This window comes from Onychomys torridus, chromosome 7 (genome assembly GCF_903995425.1).
Source record: "Onychomys torridus chromosome 7, mOncTor1.1, whole genome shotgun sequence".
NCBI classification, from domain to species: Eukaryota; Metazoa; Chordata; class Mammalia; order Rodentia; family Cricetidae; genus Onychomys; species Onychomys torridus.
In genome coordinates this window covers 63,169,481-63,193,454 of record NC_050449.1, presented here as the reverse complement: position 1 = coordinate 63,193,454, position 23,974 = coordinate 63,169,481, and positions in this window count along the sequence as shown.

Below are 23,974 nucleotides of genomic sequence, written 5' to 3'. Positions count from 1 at the left end.
GCAGAATTTTGCTTCTACAAAGAGGAAGGCATGGAGGGACGAGGGAAGGAAAGGTGAGCATCCATCCGCAGAGAATAAAAGTGCAGTAGGCATGTTACCATGCTAGACCTTGGGCACAGTGTCTCCTCCTTCCACGGTGCTCTATATCAACTAACGTGTAAAATGTTGTGAGTGTTTGAAACTCTTTCTCTGAATTCTGTCTCATTCTTCAGTGATTGACTGGGCTGTTGCAAATTCACAGAGACCATGTCCCTCCTCATAGTCCCAGTCACCCATCCTTCACAATCATTTCTTGGTTTTTTTGTCCTGGCTAACTGTCCCAGAGAAATGAGGCAGCCTAAACTACTTCTAAAATGGCACCGAAATGCTGGGGACTCCGGACAAACTTTTCTGAGACACAGCTGACCTTGTAAGAAGTAACAAAGAAAGGCCTTTCTCCTGGTCCAGGTGCTAGAAATAAAGAGGCACACATTTCCTGGGCTGCCATTTTGTCTGGTGAACAAGGTCGGGAGATAAATAGAGACTCTAACTGAAAGAAGCTGGGCCCAATACCCAAGCTATTGAGAAGAAGGTGGAGTAGATGATCTGCAAGGGGAAGCTGGGACCAACAGGAAGTCAAGATTCTGGAAGACATAAGGAAGTGTGGTAGTTTGAATGAGAATGGTCCCCACAGGCTCATGGAGTTGAATGTTTGGTCATCAGGGAGTATTTCAAAGAACTAGGGGGTGTGGCCTTGTTGGAGAAAGTCTGTCACTAGAGGAGGGCTTTAAGGTTTCAAGAGCCCAAGACAGGCCCAGTGGCTCTCTCTACTTACTGTCCGAGGATCTGGATGTAGAACTCTCAGCTACTTCTCCAGTACCGTGTCTGCCTGCATGCTGCCATGCTTCCTGCCATGCTCTCTGCTAAGCTCCCTGCCATGCTGACAATGGACTAAGCCTCTGAAATTGTAAGCTAGTCCCAATCAAATGCTTTGGTCATGGTGTCTCTTCACAGCAATGGGACACTAAGACAGGAAGACCTAAGTAACTTCAGCTTTCTCCAGCTCTAGGTGGTAAAAACTCTGCTATAGGAAATCAGTGCCAAGCTTGCTTGGGTAGAGTATAGTGCCCAAACTCACTATTAGAAAACCTCACCCAAGGAATTAAAGACTGACAGCTAGGCAAAAAATAAAAATAAAAAAATAAATCCACTAAGGTGCCCAGCATAAGAAAGTACAAAACTACACCAGAAACATTTTCACAATTTTATGAATGTGAGACCCTGAAGATGTGGAAAATCTTTCTTTAAAAGAAAAAGAAAAAGTCCAAGAGGAAGTGAGCCCAATAACTGACTCATGATGGGGATGTAGCTCAGGGGCAGAGCACCTACCTAGCATTCACCAGGCTACAGGTTCATTAGCCAGTATAGAGTGTGGGGAGGAGAGACAGGAGAGGGGTGTGAAAAGAGGGAGCAGAGAGATGGGTGGGGAGAAGGAGCAGAGAGACTGAAGAGGTTACGGGGCTGGGAAGATGGCTCAGTGGTTAAGAGCACTGGCTGCTCTCCCAGAGGACCCAGGTTCAATCCCCAGCACCCACATGGCAGCTCACAACTGGCTGTAACTCCACTTCCAGGGGATCTGACATTTCACATAAACATACATACATGCAGGCAAAACACCAATGCACATAAAAATAAATAAGGCTTTTTTTTTTCTTTTTTTTTTTTTTTTTAAGAAAAGGAGGTCCAGAACTGAAGACGATAGAAAAGTCTGAAGCAGGCAATAAAGGTATACATGATTAAAATACTAAAAGGTAAAGACTGGAGACACAATATGGCCGTTAACAGAACCTGTTGATTTTCCAAAGGACCTGAGTTCAGTTCCCAGAACCCATGACAGGTGGCTCACTTTCCTAGGAGGATTTGACATCCCTTCTGGCCTCTGTGGGCACTATACACACTTACATACATTTAAGTAGATATAAAATACATTTATATGAATACAGAACCATAAACTAAAGACATTAAGGAAATTGTAAGGAAAGATGCAAGAACCAAGATATCACAAAATTAAAAATAAATAGATTTGAAAAAGAATGACTTGCTTCTGGAAATTAGGAAAAATGTAACAGAAATGGAAAACTAAATAAATGATGTGTTTCGTTTCCATAGTTCCTATTTCAAAATACCATGAGCAGGGGACCTTAGAGCAACAGAAATGTTTGTCCCATCTAACTCTAGAGCCTCCTGACCGGAAATTGAGGTATTGGCAAGGTGACATTGTCCATGAAGCCTCCTAGATGAGGGGGTCCTTCCTTGTCCCTCATAGTGGTACTCTTTGGCTTGGGACAGTGAGTCTCTAGCCTTGGCACAGCACTCTGCACACTTCCCTGTCCCCTCCCTCTGGCTGTGCATCTAAGTTTAAATTCTCTTGCTGACAAGGACACCAGTCACAGTTAGTGAAGGCCCATACCAACCTCATTTTGATTTGATTACCTCTATAAAGAGCCTATTTCGAAATAAGGCCACATTCTGAGGGGCTGAGGGTTAGGTCTTTAATGTATCTTCTTTTGGAGTCGTAACACATGCTAGAAAAAATATGGCATCTTGAACAATCTATTATTAAGTCATGAAAAGACTGACATCTTGTCATTTGTGACAACATAGATGCACCTAGAAGACTTTATGTTGGGTGTGTACTCATGTGCCTGTGTGTGTACCATGTGTGTACAGTTGCCCGAAGAAGCCAGAAAAGGGCAGCTGATCCCCTGGAGTTACAAATGGGTGTGAGCTACCTAGTGAGCTTGAGTCCTCTGGAAGAGCAGCCATTGCTCTTAACTGCCAAGCCCTCTCTCCAGCTCTGATAATATTAAATTTTGACCTTGAGAATCAATATTAAAAGTCAACAATCACTAAGTGATAATGTATAACTATACATAAACGGGAGAAGGGGTGAAGGGCTAAAACAAGCAGTTCTTTGAAATGAAGCCAAAACGGGATGTTGGTGGACAGCAAGAAGTGATGGGGCAAGCTTGGTGGCACACGCCTTTAATCCTAGCTCTGGGCGAGCAGAGGCAGGGGGATCTCTGTGAGTTCAAGGACAACCTGGCTACATGATGAGTTCCAGGACAGCCAGGACTGCATAGACCCTGTCTCAAAGAAAGAAAAAAAAAAAGAAGAAAAAGAAGAGAGAGTATTAAAACAAATAAGATGGTGGGGAGGAAGTCCAACGAAATCGAATTTAAGTCATGGAATTTAACTGAGTTAAAGTGGTCAAACGGAGGCAAATATCCTGAAGGGTTGGATAGTGCAGTTATATGCCCATTTAGAAGAGTCAAGTATGAAATACAATACTCTACAAAATTAAAATGAAAGGTTGAAAAAATATCTGCTGTTAAAGAATAACTCAAAGAAAGTGCACGCCTTTAACCCAAGCACTCAGAAGCTAGAGGCAGCCAGATCTCTCTGAGTTCAAGGCCAGCCTGGTCTACATAGCAATTTCAGGCTAGCCAGAGGCATGTAGTGAAACCCTGTCTCAAAAAAATTTAATTTTAAAAAACATTAAGGCTGTAAAGGGGAAAAGATCTTTGGAGGAGTTAAGAGGGGCCATTAGTCTATAACAAAGAAAAGAAGAGGATCATGGGAGGCGACCCAGTGATCAAAGATTGAATGAACCAAAGCACATTTCCTCACACCACGTGAAGTAAATTATACAAGAAGTGGATGAACTCTTCCCAATGCAGAAGGCTGTGAGCATGCCTGTTTTAGAGAGGGAAGGCTAGCCAAGGCACACACTTCATCTCTGCAAGCCACAGCTATCTGTCTTCTGCTAAAGTGGACTTTAGATCACATGTATGCCCCCCACCTAATACCCAAATACCCCAGCAAATACCCAAACATAACCAATACTCAGCTAGATAGATGGAAAGCTATGTGCTCTGAGCAAGCACACAGCCTAGAAAGCAACTGCTAATAATTCATTACTGAGAGTGGAGACTTCCCTCTTAACAAGCACAACTATTACAAATGGAATAATTAATGAAGACATAAAATAATGGATGGAGAAAAACAGAAAAAGAAAACTATGTCACTGTCCTTCCTCTGCAGTATTTATGAGAGGCCAGGTTCATTTCTTAAATTATTAACTTACTGTGTAAGCTAACTGGAAGATTACTTATATTCATCCTAAATGAGGGGGAAAGTACCTAAAAAGATTAAGAATCGTAAACAGAATTTGCTTTGACGCTCACTGAGACGATAGCGGTATTGCTGCCCCCTAGTGGCAGACCCCAGCAACCTAACATGACCCGGAGGACCAGTTTCCCGAACCATGGGTCATTTTCCTAACAAAAAAGTATATGCCACAGAACTGATTCTGGTAAGTGTGCGGCCAGTGTCTGTTATTAATATCATGTCCATCATTACCATTTGTATTATGCCCAAGCCTATTGCAAAGTGTCTCTGTGGTGGGCAGCCATTTCCAGGTTGAAGGTCAGAGCACACAGAAAGGGCAATGTTTATCTATGGAACAACCTTCAGCCTCTTGTCTCAGAAGGGACAGTGGGACCCTCAGCCACTGTCTTCCCGGCCTTCCTTGTGATAACACTGCACAAAGGACATCTTGAAGACCAATAGTGCTTCCCTGGAAAACAGCCACGGGTATACGCCCTAGAATTCAATGGCACGGTCACAGGACCACTGGCCACAGAAAAGAAAGCAGGTCTTAGGTACAAAGCAGAAGATGTTGGTGTGTGTGTGTGTGTGTGTGTGTGTGTGTGTGTGTGTGTGTGTGTGTGTGTGTGTGTGTGTCCGACAGCTGAAAGTATGTAACTTCACATTAAAAACAAACTGGAGCCCAGTTTTATCATCAAGGTTCTCTCAAATCAAATGCTATCATCTATGAGGGCAGGAAGCAATTTTATAATTTCTAGTCTAAAAAAATTTGGGTCTTGATGGCTGGTGGTGGTGCACACCTTTAATCCCAGCACTCAGGAGGCAGAAGCAGGCAGATCTCTGTGAGTTCGAGACCAGCCTGGTCTACAGAGCTAGTTCCAGGATAGCCAGAGAAACCCTGTCTAGAAAAGAAAAAAGAAACAAACAAACAAACAAAAAAACCAAATAAACAACAACAAAAAACAAAAAGAAAAAAACAATAAAATTTGGGTCTCAAACAATTTGCTGAGAAGGCCTGACATACTGTGTCCAGGCTCAAATCTCCACTAAAGATCCCAGGGCAGGTGGCTGCCACTAAATGTCTTTACAGATGGCAGCTTCAGGACCTTATAATCTTAGCGTGTACATGAAATGCCACGGCACGTAGGCAGGGGCCATTTCTACTTAGCTGTTTGTGACACTGTTTTGTGGCTTTTAGACGAATCAGAAATTCTTAACTAAACAGACGGCATCTCCTTTCTGGAGAGTTATGACTAAGCCAAGGAACTGGAGTTGAGGAAGACGGGGAGGGCATGTGAGCAAAGCCTCCTAAGATGACCTGGAGGTCTGAAACACACAGACCTTAAGACTTCTTGCTGTCAACACTGAACTTTTGACTTTTCACAAAAGGAAATTTGCATGCTGTCATTCAAAGCTCAGTACAAAGTGAAGCAGCCAGCGTTGGCCAGTTTGGTTGTTTTAGTATTTTTGATGATCACTGATAAATAAAACCAACATGAGCCACCTGTTCCAACCCACCAGACTAGCCAAAATAGAAGGAATATACAACACTAAGTGTTGGCAAGGGTGTGAAGCTTCTAAACTTACAGCTGCTTGTGGAATTATCTAAAAGCTTCTTAAACACCTACCCCATGACCTAGTGATCTCAGTCCTGTACTCTTAAGATAAATGCAAACATCCTCACAAAAACACTTACACAGGAAGGGTAAAGGCTTTCAACCTTTCATGCAGATCAGCTTATTAGCTGGTTATTTTACAGGGTATGCATTTGGTATCCTTTTATAAAGAGTTATTTTATTCTGAATGAATGTGTCTGTGCACATTAGTACAGTACCCAAAGAGGCCAGAAGAGGGTGTCAGATCTCCTAGATCTGAAATAGGAGGTTGTGAGCTGCCAAGTGGGTGCTGGAAACCAAACCTGGGCCCTACTCTTGGTATCGAATCTAGGAAATATTGTTTAGCCCTAGCGTTAGGAAGAGTTTATTTTCTTCTATCAGTTTCCAGCTTTGGTCACTATCCATTTAGAATTAATAAAAACACTGGCTTATAAATGTTCACAGTAGCTTCCTTCATAATGGCTCCAAATTGTAAATAACCCACATAAGAAAATGGATTGATTCAGGGTGGTAGATCCATGCAGCCAGAAGCAGAATGAGCAGCTGACACACACAGACCAACCTGAGTGAGTCTCAAAAACACAGTATTGAGTAAGAAGAGCAGACTCATTGTGTGCAGGGTGTGCTCAGCCATAAATGGGGCATTGATATCAACCCCTACTGGTTCAGGAACATCTCAGAAGAGAGGGTAAGAAGATGTAGAAGCCAGAGGTTGGGGAAGAGTGCTATGAAGTACTGTTTTCCAGACATGATGTGCATCGCACCCATGAACTTACTGCAGTTATGGTTGCCGGCACTAGATCTGCACAAGATTAAGCCAACAAGAGCAGCCAAGAATCCAGCAGGAAGCATTAACTGGGTTCAGTGAGCGGCTTTAAAAAATGGGGTGGGAGCATGAAAGGGGAGGGGTGTTGGGCCATGTCAGTTGGAGTGGGAAGGAGTTGGGGGTTAGATAAGATCAAGACACATTGTTTGCCCCTAGGAAATTGTCAAAGAATAAATGAAAGATAATTTTTCAAAAGTAAACCCAAGAGAATAGAGTGTATTTTTCCACTTCTCTAAAGTTTAAGAAGTAGATCCGATGGTAGACACAGAAATAGTGGTCACCAGGGCAGAGAATGGGGCGTGCACACTGGAATGAGTACAGACCACAGTCTAAATGAAAATGTTGTAGATCTTGCTTCCAGAGGTGGTGACACAGAAGTTCATTTGATACAATATAACTCTGGACACTTAACAGCTGTACATTTCAGGGTGTGCAAAGCATGCCTCAATTACAAAACAAGTGCTAATTCCAATTCTGAAATTCCCTGTGATAAACATAAATTGATGATCCTGCCAGTGTGGGCATGTGTCCTCCATAGCTTAAGCGTGGGGGTCGGAGTCGTAGGACAACTTTTGGGAATGGATTCTCACCTTCCAGCTTGAGGCAGGGGCTCTCTCGCTTCTGTTGTACTGCTGAACCTCTCCCCCCCGCATGTTTTCCAGGGATTCTCCCAGCTCCACCTCCCATCTCACTCTCGGAGTCCTGGGCTATAGGTGTGTGCCACTACATCTGGCTTTTTGTGGGTTCCAGGGATCAAACTCCGGCAAGTACTTTTACACATTAAGCCATCTCACCAGTCTTGGCAGGGCAAATTTAATTCACCAGAAAACTCCTTCCAAGCACAAAGGCTAATCTAGAAACGAAGGTCTTTAGAGTGTGGGGGGTCTTACCCATGTGTAGCGTCGCCAGAGATGATCTGTAGAACAGCAAGATAAAGATCAAGGTGGGTGTAGTTACAAAATAAGGGAGGGGCTGAGCCTTTTGGAATACTCTGTTTGAGAAATGGTTGCCAGGGAGTTCTTGAGGCTCAGCCACTTGCCCTTGATAGGAATAGTTAAGTGATAACAAGCAGGGTCCATATTTTCATTAACTCAACACTAAATGGCTTTATTTTCAAAGCAGGGGCACCAGCCAGATCCCAGATCTCATCTTGAATTCTGCATTCTCAATGCATTCTTTATCCACACGCTCTTGGTTTATGATTTTACTAAATTTCTTCATTTGAATGATGGCCTTGCGGTCAACAGCAGGCGATATATTTTTCTTATATAAATTTTAAATACAAAGGCAAATGGCATGGAAAAATTAGAATCGATGGCTTTGGGATCCCAGCACATGGGTGTCACAGGCAAACATGGTGCTCTTGACTTTAACCTGGGGGTTCCACTTCACAGGGGCTGTATTTTTCATACATCATGGGTTTTTATAAATTTACTATCCAATCCAGCAGCCCTACTTTGTTCACAAAATATAAGCAAAACAAATATGTCAGGGTAATGATGCCGGGAGTCTCCCTTATTGAAAAGAGCAGTTTATTAATACCTTATTGCTACAAGCTAGATCTTATTATCATCTTGGGTCATTTAGAATCTTATTAGGTATTCTGCTGGTGGATGGGTAATCCTGTGATAAATTCTTTGGCATGTCCTTCACAGTTGTCATAGCAGGACCATAAACGGCATTTATAACTATCTCCCCTAGAGGAAGTAGCTGACAATGGTCTGCTTAGCATGCAGGAAATATTCAGATCGGCAGTGGCTGGTTAGACACGGGCCCACGAGAGAGCTCTCAAAGTTTAACGCTGAACAGGTTTTTCTGAAGACATTCCCCCTTGAAAAAGGCACCAGGCCAGGGATGCAGGGACCAAAACCCATTGGGAAGCCACAGATGATTTCTTACTGCCCAGTCAAGCAGATAGCCGAGGGAAGCCAAGGCAAGGTTGCTTTAAACCTGAAGGGCTGTTCAGGGCTTTGCTCTCAGATATCAGGTCATAGTACCTGTTATTTGATGTCAAGTGGTCCTTTTTTTTTTAAGCAGAGGATTGAACCCAGGGCCTTGCACTTGCTAGGCAAGCGCTCTACCACTATGCTAAATCCCCAGTGGTCCATTTTTAAACATTTGATTTCACAAATGAAATTGTGATTTTCCTGTATTAATGTCTGGCATCTAAGTAGGACATTGAATGAGGGGCATAAAGATTAAGAATGTAATTCCAGCATAAGCTACTCTTGTTGTAAGCAAAATCACAGATTTCAACACTTCTGCAAATCACACCCCCCCTCCTGCCGCCACTGTGTGTGTATGTGTGTGTGTGTGTGTGTGTGTATGTGTGTGTGTGTGTGTGTGTGTTCCTACAGAACTGTGATTGTGGATACACACTCATACAAACCTACACTACTATTCCTAGGACAGCCCACCTAAGGGGAAGACAAGACAGTGTGGCATCCTCTCAGCCCAACCAGTACTATGTGCTAACATACACTTCATAGTAACTTACAACTAATTTCTTCTTATTCTTTAACAACTCTGGACTTTTATTAAAAATGGCTGGCTTTGTCTAGAACATTCTTGCTCTTTTTTTCCTCTCCCCAAGATGACTAAGTTAGATCCTTGTACAAGGAAATGGGAACAAGGATTTCTAAGGTACTTTTCCAGGGAAGGGAGTGGATATGAGCTAGGGAGAAGGAAGATCAGGCCAGAGGACTGTTGAGCAGCAGTTTGGCCAGCCGATGGTCAAGCCCCTGGGAATCTGAGAGAGAGGGGGGCCGGGGATCTGGGATCTTTATTTACTTACTCTCCTTGGTTGTTGCTTGTGAGCTGATCCTAAGAAGCAACACATGCCTAGCTAGAACCTCCAGCTTGAAACAAAAGAAAACCCACATCATGCAAACAGCTGGGTTAGCACACCATAGTGGTCAAAGTCAAGGAGCTGTAGGAGAGGCACTGATGGCGTCCACTCTGTAGACCAAGTCCCTGACCCTTCAAGGTTAAACAGAGTACTGTCTTCTCTGCAAAAGCTTCCTTGATCATCCAAGTCCGAGTTAGATAGATAGTCCTGCATGCTTTATTATAGCCTGTCTTTGTCCCTAACCTGGACAGTCCTTTGAGGAGGGGTGGCACCTTTCTTGTGTTTGTATCACCAGCAGAAGTCTCCACATATTGAAGAAACCCATCACATCCATATACTGCACAAGTGCTGGGAATAAAACCCAAGTTCACTGCTCTTAATTTCTGAGCCATCTCTCCAGCTCCTTTTTGTTTGTTTGCTTATTTGGTTTTTTTTTTTTTTTTTTTTTAAAAAAAAAACCCTCATTCCAAAATTTATACAACTAAATCACCAAGATGGGTCCCCTAAGACTATCTGTGTGCAGAATGATGCTGCACATGTTGGGTCGCTCCCTATGGGCTTGGGTATACCTGAGGATATGTAGTTAAAAAAAATGAAGGTTACGGGCAGGGGCAGGGGTCATGGTTAAGGTGCTAATCCTCTTGCCTTGTAATTGAAGACCTGAGTTCAGGTCCTCAGAACACAAATAAAAAGCCAGACATATCACAGGCCTGTAATTCTAGCCATGGCAAGATGAGAGGTGGACACAAGTGAACTCTAAGGCTAACCAGCTTGGCCTACACAGCAGAGTTCAGGCCAAGGAAAAACTCTATCTCAAACAAAAGACAGAAGGCACCAAGACAACCTTGGCTCCCACATGCAACCGTGCATGAATATACACCAACATCCACGTGAGCACCCCTACCTGCTACACAAAAAATAAGTTTAAAAAAAGATGAAAGTTAGAGAAATAAAGAAAATGAATATTCATATGACAAATATTAAGTTCTGGGTAGATAGATGCTTTGAGCAATGTTTGTTTGATCCACTGTTAGAATAAATGTTTTGTTTATTTGCTTAGTAAATGTGGCATACATGCTCCAGATCTCTTGATGCAAGAGTGAGACCAGTGCTTTCTTTAGGGATCTCACAGCCCAGTAGGTTTGGAACTCACCTACTACCCACATTTCCAGGAGGGCTAGGGACACGGCAGTGGTACTGTCATCCCTGTACAGTCCCATGCACCCTTGCTTCCCTTTGCAAAGCAGCTTTTGTTTCAGACGGCACGACCTATCTTCACCTTGATAAGCAAGCACATGTTATTCAAATACATTTCCATCGGCAGCACAAGGGCAATCTGCTTCTCCTTATGCTGCACACAGAAAAAGCCTACTGCATTTGCCCAGGGGTTCGAGGACACCCACCACCCCGGCCCTGCAAAGTGTAGGGGTCCACGCTGAATGAATGAGCGTCTGCCGCTGAGAAGATCAGTTGTTCCCACAATCCCCAGAGAGCAAATAAGCACTCTTGCTGATTGATTGACTTCACGGCAGCCAATTAGAGCTTAAACTGTCTAATTAAGCCCAAGAAGGAGCCATTGACTCCCTGAATTCCAAGGCCTGCTAACTTTACCTAAACAACAGAATGAGGTCAGGTGCATATCGGCCCTAGAATAACTAGTAATGGAAGAGGAAAGCACTGTGCCAATGTAAGCCACTCAGGGAACACTAACAAGAGTAAGCAAAGGATATGTCTATGCACATATTAGCACACAGCCTCTTTACAATAGTCTCTCAAATGTACATTTCTGAATATCCCTTTATGAGTCAATAACAGAGCTAAATGTGTGTTGTCACATAGACTGTGTGTGTGTATGTGTGTGTGTGTGTGTGTGTGTGTGTGTGCATGTGTGCACTCCTGCAGGGAGTGAGGGAGAATGAATCACGTTGGTTGGTTGGATTTTTGTCAGTTTGCTGCAAGTTTGGGTCATCTGGGAAAGGGAATCTCAATTGAGAAAATGCCGCCATCGGACTGGCTTGAAACAAGTCTGTGGCACATTTTCTTGACTAAAGATTGAGATGGGAGGGTCCAGCCTACAGTAGCCGGTGCCACCCCGGGGCTCCTGAGGTGTATTAGAAGGGTAGCTGAGCAAACCATGTGGGGCAAGCCAGTAAGCAGAGCTCCCCCCTCCCCCCTCCATGGTCTCTGCTTCAGTTCCTATCTTGCTTGAGTTTATGCCCCAACTTCCCTCAAATGACAGGCTGTGATTGAGACATGCAAGCCAAGTAAACCCTCTCCTCCACAAGTCGCTTTGCTCATGGTGTTTCGACACAGCAACAGAAAGCGCACTAAAGCACCAGGTTTGCAGACGACACTACAGCTGTTGATGTTGCTATGCTGTCCCGGGTTAGCACAGTTCATAATGGCAAGTCTCCTTATTCTTACAGAAACACCATGCTTACCCCTGGTTGTTTCCTCCTCCATGAACAACGCAGCTTCCATTTCACCAATTGCCTTTATAACCAGTGGGCTCATTTCTGACCACATTAAAATTTGCTTACCCCAAACATTCTTTCTGCACGGTGGGACTAAGAATTCTGCAGAAAAGCAGCTGAATGGGGTACTTTATGTCTGTGATCCCAACATTTGGGAGGCTGGAGCAGGAGGATTGCTGTGAGTCTGAGGCATATATATATATAAAATAACATAGTGAGTTGTAGGCCAGCTTGGGGTACAGTATGTACACCCTGTTCCAAAAAAAAGGAAAACAAATAAAGAAAATAATAAGAATGTAGAAAAGAAAAGGAGGAAGGAAAAAGGAAAGAAATGGAAAAATGAGTATCAAAATATACAGAGTGTCAGAACCAGTGTACCCAACCAACCACAAATGTTTCAAGCTCCACTGCACACAGAGGCATCACCCCAGTCTCTTCCTCCAGCTACAGCTGAACCGATCCTGAGATCATATTTAGCAAAGATGCATTTTAAGAAAGTCAGCATGAAAGGAGAGGGGGGAGAAAGCCTTCTCAGGTATGTGTGTGTTATTAATCATAATTAAGGCAGATTTGACAGTTTCAGTACCGACGAGTTCCTCTCTCTGACATCAGAATCCTAGAGGAATACTTGTGTTATCAACTTCACTGGTCTCTACCTGTGATATCCATGTCTAGATGAGGGAGGTCTTAGAGAACCCTGTGCCTTCATAGTTGCTGTCTGCGTAATGACACAGACGCTGAGGAAGCAGTAACACAGCCCTGCCTGGGACAAAGCTAAGGGAGCCACAGAGGGGTTCAGTGCGCACCCCAGGACCACACATGGCCCGTTCCAGAATGCGTTTCCACTGAAGGAGCATCCTTTGAAGTAGTTAGTTTTTGCCAGTGTAGGTAGATCTGCCCTTGTGCTTCTCTGTTCAATGGGCAGGGAGCACTCGGCCCCTGCTGCACTGGCATCCTCCGCTGACAAGTGGGAAATGGGAGCGGATGCTTATCATGAGCTGGACTCATTTCCATAAAGCCAAATGGGAGAATGGCTTCCATTCCATCACACCCCATTTCACAAACTCACTTGCTCTACATCGCAGGGCAGCGCTCGGTGTCTTTGAAAGCAACTCCAAAACTCCAAGCTAGTGGCCCCAAGCTCCAGCAGCTGCTTTCTCACACTCCCGGGGGGGAAAGTTTGGCCTGTGCTAGGCAAACCTCCAGCTCACTTCCAGCTATTGACAGCCGCTGATAGGACCTTTGTCTCTTTGGGGCCCAATTTAATGGCGCAGGTGTCTAGACCGTTCTGGAACATAGTCCGTTTCTGCTCGGAAGATGACTGACGGCGTGCGTTCCCACATCTCTCTGTTTTCTTGGTTTCCCCCAGTTTTTCTGATCATCTCCCTTCTCCTATCTCTTTCCTGATAGTTTCCTCTCCATGCTCTTGCTTTCCTCGTTCTCTCCCGTCGCTTGGTCTTAATTTTGCCCCTAGCAGTCTAGAGGTGGGATCTGGGTGTGCTGGGCTTGGCTGCAACCTCAGGCGGAGATAGGTTAGTTTCCTTCATCTTGGTAGGACCTCCCCTCCCCCGCGCAAGTCATCCGCGAACAGTTCCGCCTCGCCTAACTTGACGCGGAGACAACGGCGGACATTCTGTAGCTCTTTGGCACGCTAAACCAGCCACCTCTGCTGATTTTGGGTTTTATTGTTTATTCTTGGCCATAGCTCATCTTAGTGAGACCCCCCGGGACTCAGCAATTAGCTTGGAGACGGCACTTTGATAAGCTGCAGTAATTAATGGCATAAAACACAGTTAGCCTGCTTCGGAGGGCTTGCCTCATGCATCTAGGTCTTCCTGCTTAAAATTCGTGTTTAAAAAGCAGACATTACTTCTTTTAGAAAAACCACTGTTCTTAAACAGTTTCTAAAAAAAAAAAAAAAAAAACCAAAAACTGTTACTGTTAGCCCTCTACCACACAATAAGACGGGATGGCTCCTGGACATGTTGAAGTGACATTGGTAATGACAGGGCTGGGGGCATCCTTCCCAACCACACACAGGCAACATGCAACGTGAGAATTCACACCCTACCTTTACAAGAAACGGAACTGTGAAGCAGGTCTCCATCCACTGCTGAACGGAAAGTTAAAGAAAACTATGGTTATTTATTTTTTCTTTCTGAGACCTCATTTAAACATCGCAGAGGAAAGGAAAAGAAGAGACACACTATTGCGCATGTTCAATTTGCTATGAATCAAATGGGAAAAAAACAAACAAAACCAAAAACTCAAAACAGTCTCAAGTTCTCAGGTAGAAGAGATTTCGATATGGGTTTCCGTTTAAATGGACCACGACATTCATTTTCTTTCATAAGCCAAGTCTTACCTTAGTCGTGGTGACTGATCCCCTGTTGTCTCCACACAGGAAAGGTGTAGGGAGTAAGGCTGGGAAAGAGGAATGGGTTTCTAGTCACACCTCTCTCTGTAGGGGAAATTGTACTTTATTTTTAATTTGTGCATGGGTGAGAGTGGGTATAACTTGAGACACTTACGGAAGGGGAAGGAGAAGGAACAAGGTGTCTGACCCCCAGACTGAAACACCATGCTCAGAGTTCATTGCCCTGATGAACCTTTCATTTAAGAACCCGATTGGTTATCTTCCTTCTTTCATCTTGCCCTCCTGACCTCTCTTTCCCCTCCTTTTCTTTTGGAAATTCTTCCTATTTTGAATTTTTGAGACAAGGTTTTACTAGGCAGTCCAAGCTGGACTTTAACTTGCTCCATGGGTCCAGGATGGCCTCGAACTCCCAACCCCCTGTCTCTGCCACAGGGCATGCTGAGATGACAGGCACACACCACCCTACACATGGATCTGATAAATTTCCTAAAGCATGCTTTCCCAGTCCTCCCCTCCCCCAATGCCATCCAGCTGCCACCCCGCGCTCCTTTTCCTACAAGGACCCAGGTGAACCTTTGATGCCACTGTGAAGCTTCCTCTTCTCTCCTTTCAAAACCAAGACCAGCAGCATTCTCAGGGGTGGGACAGCTGAACTAGGAAAGACACAGGGCAATATGCAGAGAACAACCAACTGTGGAGTGCCCAGCCTCAGACAACGCGTCTCCAACACAAACTCTCCTGCTAAGGCTCAGAGGACATCACAGAAGAGGGGGTGGGAAGACTGTAAGAGCCAGAGGACCAGGAAGTCTTCTATACATGACAGGAAACATATAAAATAAGCTGCACTTGTGACATTTCAACAACATAGCTGCCTATATAAGACCTGCATAATGACACCACCAGTTGACATGACAGCAAGGATTGGGGAAATGTCACAAGGCCCCACTTCGAGATGAAGAGCTGCCAGCAATTAGTGACTGCCAAGAAAGGGAGAAACAAGACCCTTGATAGACTGTCCGATCACAAATGGTCAGCTCCAGACACATAGACGTACATATGGGCAACACTGGGATGAATTAAGCAGGTTGTGTTGATATTCGCATGTATACACATAGAGATAATTAAAGAATAATTAAAGAAGAGGTCATGCCTTTAAGAGAGGGGAGACACAAGAGTTGTGAGAAGAGGGAACGGTGTAAATACATGATGTAAATTCTGTAGTTGTGTTTGAAAGTCTTAACAAATATTTTTTAATTTATAAGAAAAAAGAGGCAAGACACGAAGAATTGTTTCTAACCCCAAAGCTTTTGAAGTTATGAACAGAAAACAAAGTATTCAGTTCAAAAATGCAAACTTCTGACTAAAGTACTCCACTGGCTGTGTTTCAGAATCCCTTTGTTTCCCAGAACCCCCCACTCCTCACTCATTGCTTAGAGCAACATGATAAATCCTCAGTCACCCAACAAAAACAACTCCAAGAAGGAAGGTTTACTGGGGCTCAAGGTACAGTCCATTGTGTGTGTGGGAGGGTGGGGGGGGGGGGAGCCAAGGCAGCAAGAGCTGGAAGCTCTCTGTCTGGTCACATTACTTCTTTGTCAGGAATAAAGAGATCAATGACTTCATCTTGCTGCTAGGCTCCCCTTCTGCACTTATACACCCTAGCATCTCAACCAGATAAAGGATGCCCTCTACAGTGGGAGGTGCTTCCTACCTCAGGTCATGAAATTAAGATCATCCTCCACAGGCGTGCTCCTGGCCTAGCTCCCAGATGCCTCTAGAGCCTTCCCAGAGGACAATTAGCACTGTCACTACTAGCAGACTTCCAATTTCCTTTTTGCTCTTGTTTTCTAACTAATGGTTACCGGTAGAAGAGTGGGAAGAACAGACAAAGGACCTTCCAAAGAAACTTTAAGACATTTGTTCATTCAACATTGACTGGGCTCCTACTAAGCAACAGGAGGTATGATGGGGAACAAAAGAATTCCTCTTTCATGCAATCTGCCTGAGGATGAGAGCCCAGCATGACACAAAAAGATTACTCAAGTCTGTCAACCACAGACTGGTGAATGATTTGGAAGTAGAAACCCAAAAAGGAGAGACTGTGAAAGGGAGCAGATACTGTGTGGGGTTTAAAACTGAACCATTAACGTAAGATGAATGAGCCTGGGCTGAGGATGCAAGGACAACAGGGTAGAGAGAGATGGGAAGGGATAGGGCCGATGGGTAGTTCTTCTAGGTTGGAACATCAAGGGCTAAGAGGCAGGACCTTAGCCAAGAGGTGGACCAGTGAGCCACCGAGGGCCTCGTGGGCTGTTCTAGAGATCTTGTTCGTAAGACAAATGTGAAGTCATTGAAACACAGAGTGACATCCAGGATCTAACTGAGTTTTTTCAGACCAGTCTATCACATGGAGGGGAATGTAAGCACAGGTGTGGTGAGGCCAGTGACAACATGTTTTGATGTGTGGTTTTCCAGACCACTGGTGCAGCGGGAGAAACATTGGAAAGGCAGGTCAGAGAGACATGAGTTCACTAACATGTGCCTCATTTCAGGAAAGAAGCTGATAGTGAGCAGAAGGGAACAGCCCTGAGACCACCAAGGTGACAGGAGTTGGCTTGCCCATTCTCTCTGTGTCCTGGAGGAGGCTGCCCTACAAAACGCCAGTGAGTATGGAAAGAAGTTTCATATATGAAGACCCTCTAGGAGACAATAGTTTGGGGTATTGAGGTCAAAAGACCTGTTTTAGCCCCAGCAACGTTGTGATACTGTCACCAGCTGTGGTTCCCTGCGCCAATGGAGAAGAGCAGTAACACGTTTGAAACTCATCTTCCACAAGAGTGCTGTCTCCCATCCACCCTTGTTGTGCCTGAACACAGCCCTCCTCCTAGCTGCACTTCCTATCCTCACACGCTCTTCCTTCCAACATGGCTGTTTCAGGGAGTGAGCGTGAATTTGGACATTCAATGATGGTGCTTGACACTTAATAGGACACTACAGAAAACTATTTTAGTGAGTTTTTTAGTATTTAAATTATGATGCACATTCACTGCAAAATATTGTCAAACACAGAAGAGCTCAAATAAAATATACAATGCATAATCCTACTAAGGTGAGATGATATTAGGTCTATAGTCTTTCTATTATTTTGATAACCTATCATCTTTCAGTATTTTCTATAGAAAATGGTATAAATCTGTGTGTGTGTGTGTGTGTGTGTGTGTGTGTGTGTGTGTGTGTAAACATTTATATAACTCTTTTAGATTCACTTTTGAACAATGAGCAAAATGGATAGAAAATTGATTTACAAAGCCAGGTATTGTGGAGCACACCTTTAATCTCAGCACCCAGGAGACAAAGGCAGGCTGATCTCTGAGTTCGAGGCCAGCCTGGTCTACAGAGCTGTGAGTTTCAAGAAAGCCAGGGCTACACAGAGAGACCTTGTCTCAACCCCCCCAAAAAAGAAAATTGATATATAGATAGTAAATAATAGATGATAGATTGGTAGATGATAGATAAAAGATACAAAAATTGATGTTGTAGATTTGACAATGATAAATAAGTAGCTAGTGAATGTGGGTGACAGTTGTGTGGCTTGATCTGTTAGTGGGGTCCTTGGCAGCAGGGCCAGGACTTATCCCAGGTGCATGAACTGACTTTTTGGAACCCATTCCCTTGCTCAGCCTTGATACAATGGGGAGGGGCTAGGCTCTCCTTCAACTTGGTATGCCAGACTTTGTTGACTACCATGGGAGGCCTTACCCACTCTGAGGAGTGGATGGGGATAGAGTGGGAGGGAGGTGAGGAGGCGGGAGAAGGGGAGGGAGGGGGAACTGGGGTTGGTATGTAAAATGAAAAAAAAAATTTTTTTACTTTTTTTTTTTATTATATTTGTGTTTTAATTTTACACATCAGCCATGGGTTCCCCTGTTCTCCCCCCTCCTGCCCCCACCCCCACCTTCCTCCCAGCCCCTTCCCTCCATTCCTATCTCCTCCAGGGCCAAGACTCCCCTGGGGATTCATTTAAACTTGGTGGATTCAGTACAAGCAGCTCCAGTCCCCTCCTTCCAGGCTGAGCAAAGTGTCCCTGTGTAAGCCCAAGGTTCCAAACAGCCAGTTCATGCACTAAGGACAGGTCCAGGTCCCACTGCCTGGGTGCCTCCCAAACAGTTGAAGCTATTCAATTGTCTCACTTATCCGGAGGGCCTGATCCAGCTGGGGGCCCCACAGCCTTTGGTTCATAATTCATGTGCTTTCATTCGTTTGGCTATTTGTCCCTGTGCTTTTTCCAATCTTGGTCTCAACAATTCACACTCTTACAGTCCCTCCTCTTTCTTGACAATTGGACACCTGGAGCTCCACCCGGGGCCTGGCAGAGGATCTTTGCAGCATCCACTTCCATCAGTTATTGGATGAGAGTTCCAGCTCGACTGGTAGGGTGTTTGGCCATCTGATCACCAGACTAGGTCAGATCAGGCTTTCTCTCGACCATTGCCAGCAGTCTACAGAGGATGTATCATTGTGGATTTAAGGGGACCTCTCCAGCACTCTGCCTATTCCTGTTCTCATGTGGTCTTCATTTATCATGGTCTGTTATTCCTCGTTCTCCCTTTCTGTTCTTGATCCAGCTGGGATCTCCTGATCCCCTAAGCTTTCTTTCCCTCAAATCTTGCCCTTCATTACTCCCACTGTCGTCCAGGTTGTTCATGTAGATCTCATCCATTTCTCTGTCATTGGGTGATCCCTGTGTCTTTCCTAGGGTCCCGTTTTCTAGGTAGCCTCCCTGGAGTTGTGTAGCAGTCTAGTCATCTTTGTTTTACATCTAGTATCCTCCTATGAGTGAGTACATACCATGTTTGTCCTTCTGAGTCTGGGTTACCTCACTCAGGATGATTTTTTCTAGATCCATCCATTTGCCTAAACCTCATGATGTCATTGTTTTTCTCTGCTGAGTAGTACTCCATTATGTATATGTACCATATTTTTTTTATCTGTTCTTCAGTTGAAGGGCATCTAGGTTGTTTCCAGGTTCTGGCTATTACAAACAATGCTGATATGAACATAGCTGAACAAATACCCTTGTGGTATGATTGAGCATTCCTTGGGTATATGCCCAAGAGTGCTATAGCTGGGTCTTGGGGGAGATGGATTCCCAATTTTCTAAGGAAGCGCCATATTGATTTCCAAAGTGGCTGTACAAGCTTGCATTCCCACCAGCAGTGGAGGAGAGTTCCCCTTGCTCCACATCCTCTCCAGCATAAGCTGTCTTCTGTGCTTTTGATCTTAGCCATTCTGACAGGTGTAAGGTGGTATCTCAGAGTCGTTTTGATTTGCATTTCCCGGATAATTAGGAATGTTGAGCAATTCCTTAAATGTCTTTCAGCCATTTGAACTTTCTCTGTTGAGAATTCTCTGATTAGTTCTATAGCCCATTTCTTAATTGGACTGTTGGGCATTTTGATGTCTAATTTCTTGAGTTATTTATATATTCTGGATATCAGCCCTCTGTCAGATGAGGGGTTGGTGAAGACCTTTTCCCATTCTGTAGGCTGTCACTTTGTCTTGTTGACTGGGTCCTTTGCTCTGCAAAAGCTTCTCAGTTTCAACAGGTCCTATTGATTGATTGTTTCTCTCAGTGTCTGTGCTACTGGTGTTATATTTAGAAAGTGATCTCCGGTGCCAATGTGTTCAAGAGTACTTCCTACTTTCTCTTCTATCAGGTTCAGAGTAACTGGATTTATGTTGAGGTCTTTGATCCACTTGGACTTAAGTTTTGTGCACAGTGACAGATATGGATCTATTTGCAGCCTTCTACACATTGACATCCAGTTATGCCAGCACCATTTGTTGAAGATGCTTTCTTTTTTCCATTGTACATTTTTGGCTTCTTTGTCAAAAATTATATGTTCATAGGTGTGCGGGTTAATGTCAGGGTCTTCAATTCTATTCCATTGGTCCACATGTTGGTTTTTATGCCAGTACCAAGCTGTTTTTATTATGATGCCTCCAGAGGTTGTTTTATTGTACAGGATTCTTTTTGGCTATCCTGGGTTTTTTGTTTTTCCATATGAAGTTGAGTATTATTCTTTTCAGATCTGTGAAGAATTGTGTTGGTAATTTGATGGGGATTGCATTGAATCTGTAGATTGCTCTTGGTAAGATCACCATTTTTACTATGTTAATCCTGCCTATCCATGATCATGGGAGATTTTTCCATTTTCTGACATCTTCAATTTCTTTTTTCAGGGACTTAAAGTTCTTGTCATATAGGTCCTTCACATGCTTAGTTAGAGTAACCCCAAGGTATTTTATATCATTTGTGGCTATTGTAAAGGGTGATGCATCTCTGATTTCCTTCTCAGCCTGTTTGTTTGTTGTATATAGGAGAGCTACTGATGTTTTTTAGTTGATCTTGTATCCTGCTATGTTGCTGAAGGTTTTTATTATCTGTATCAGTTCCTTGGTTGAATTTTTGGGGTCACTCATGTATACTATCATGTCATCTGCAAATAGGGAAAGCTTGACTTCTTCCTTTCCAATTTGTATCCCCTTATGTTGTCTTAGAGCTTTGGCTAGAACTTCAAGTACTATATTGAATAAGTATGGGGAGAGGGGACAGCCTTGCCTTGTTCCTGATTTTAGTGGTATTGCTTTGAGTTTCTCTCCATTTAATTTGATGTTGGCTGTTGGCTTGCTGTAGATTGCCTTTATTATGTTTAGGTTTGTTCCCTGTATTCCTGATCGCTCCAAGGCCTTTATCATGAAGAGGTGTTGGATTTTGTCAAATGCCTTTTCTGCATCTAGTGAGATGATCATGTGGTTTTTTTCTTTGAGTTTGTTTATATGGTGTATTACATTGACAGACTCTTGTATGTTGAACCACCCTTGCATCCCTGGGATGAAGCCTGCTTGATCATGGTGGATAATTATTTTGATGTGTTCTTGGAGTCTGTTTGGCAGTATTTTATTGAGTATCTTTGCATCAGTGTTCATGAGGGAGATCAGCCTGTAGTTCTCTTTCTTTGTTGCATCTTTGTTTGGTTTAGGAATCAGGGTAATTGTAGCCACATAGAAGGAGTTTGGTAATATTCCTTCTGCTTCTATTGTGTGGAACAATTTAAAGAGTATTGGTATTAAGTCTTCTTTGAAGATCTGGTAGAATTCTGAGGTGAAACCATCTGGTCCTGGGCTTTTTTTGGATGGGAGACTTTTAATGACTGATTCTATTTTCTTAGGGGTTATTGGACTATTTAAATGGTTTATCTGGTCTTGATTTAACTTAGGTATATGGTACCTATCCAGAAAATTATCCATTTCTTTTAGGTTTTCCAGTTTTGTGGAGTAGAGGTTTTTGAAGTATGACCTGATGATTCTCTGGATTTCCTCATTGTCTGTTGTTATGTCTCCCTTTTCATTTCTAATTTTGTTAATTTGGATGCTCTCTCTCTGTCTTTTGTTTAGTTTGGATAAGGGCTTGTCTATCTTGTTGATCTTCTCAAAGAACCAACTCTTTGTTTCATTAATCCTTTGTATTATTCTCTTTATTTCTATTTTATTGATTTCAGCTCTCAATTTGATAATTTCCTGGCGTCTGTTCCTCCTGGGAGACTTTGCTTCTTCCTGTTCAAGGCCTCTCAGGTGTGCTGTCAAGTCACTAGCGTGAGATTTCTCCAGCTTCTTTATGTGGGCATTTAGTGCTATGAATTTCCCTCTTAGCACTGCTTTCATAGTGTCCCATAAGTTTGGGTATGTGGTATATTCCTTTTCATTGATCTCTAGGAAGTCTTTAATTTCTTTCTTTATTTCTTCCTTAACCCATTGGTGATTCAGTTGAGCATTCTTCAGTTTCCATGAGATTGTAGGATTTCTGTAGTTTTTTCTGTTTTTGAAATCTAACTTTAAACCAAGGTGGTCCAATTGAACACAGGAGGTTATTCCAATTGTTTTGTATCTGTTGAGATTTGCTTTGTGGCCAAGTATGTGGTCGATTTTAGAGAAGGTTCCATGGGGTGCTGAGAAGAAGGTATATTCTTTTTTGTTCGGGTGGAATGTTCTGTAGATATCGATTAAGTATAATTGAGCCATAACATCAGTTAAGACCTTTATGTCTCTGTTAAGTTTCAATTTGGCCAATCTGTCCAGAGGTGAAAGTGGGGTGTTGAAATCTCCCACTATTAAGTGTGGGGTTTTATATGTGATTTAAGCTTTAGTAATGTTTCTTTTACATATGTGGGTGCCCTTGTGTTTGGGGAATAAATGTTCAGAATTGAGACTTCATCTTGGTGGATCTTTCCTGCGATGAGTATGTAATGTCCTTCATCATCTCTTTTGATTGATTTTAGTTTGAAGTCTATTTTGTTGGATATTAAGGTGGCTACACCAGCTTGCTTCTTAAGACCATTTGATTGGAAAGTCTTTTCCCAGCCTTTTATTCTTAGGTGGTGTCTGTCTTTGAATTTGAGGTGTGTTTCTTGTATGCAGCAGAAAGATGGGTCCTGTTTTCGTATCCATTCTGTTAGTCTGTGTCTTTTTATAGGTGAATTAAGTCCATTGATATTAAGGGATATTAATGACCAGTGATTGTTCGTTCCTGTTATTATTTTTATTTTTTGGTGGTAGTGTGTGTGTACTTCTCTTCTTTGGGGTTTACTGCTGTGGTGTTATCTATTGCCTTTGTTTGCATGGGTGTATCTGGCTTCCTTAGGTTGGAATTTTCCTTCTAGTGCTTTCTGTAGGGCTGGGTTTGTGGATAAGTATTGTTTAAATCTGGTTTTGTCTTGGAAGATCTTGTTCACTCCATTTATGATGATTGAAAGTTTTGCTGGGTATCTTAGTCTAGGCTGGCATCCATGGTCTCTTAGTGTCCGCATTATATCTGTCCAGGTCCTTCTGGCTTTCAAAGTCTCCATTGAGAAATCGGGTGTTATTCTGATGGGTTTGCCTTTATAAGTCACTTGGCCTTTTTCCTTTGCTGCCCTTAATATTCTTTCTTTATTCTGTATGTTTAGTTGTTTAATTATTATGTGGCAAGGGACTTTTTTTGGGATCTAGTCTGTTTGGTGTTCTATACGCTTCTTGTATCTTCATAGGCATTTCCTTCTTTAAGGTGGGAAAGTTTTCTTCTATGATCTTGTTAATTATATTTTCGGTGCCTTTGAGTTGGTATTCTTCTCCTTCCTCTATCCCTATTATTTGTAGGTTTGGTCTTTCATTGTGTCCCAAATTTCTTGGACATTTTGGTCATGACTTTGTTGGTTTTAGTGTTTTCTTTGACTGATGAATCTATTTCTTCTACTGTATCTTCAACACCAGAGATCCTCTCTTCCATCTCTTGCATTCTGTTGGTTATACTTGCATCTGAAGTTCCTGTTTGTTTACTCAGATTTTCTATTTCCAGCATTCTTTCTGCTAGTGTCTTCTTCATTTTTTCTATTTCCCTCTTCAGGTCTTGGACTGTTTCCCTTGCTTTTTCATGATTTTCTTTCAGGGACTTACTGTTTTCTTCTGCTTTAATTGTCCTTTCCTCTAGTTTTTTATAGCGTTCTCCCATTTTTTGTTTGTCTGTTCCTCCACTTTATTTTTGATTTCTTCTATATAAGGCTCTAGCCTCTTCATGATGTTACCTATAAGGTTGTTTTCTTCTTCTTCCATTCTGGGATGTTCAGGTCTAGCTGTTGGAGAGGGCTA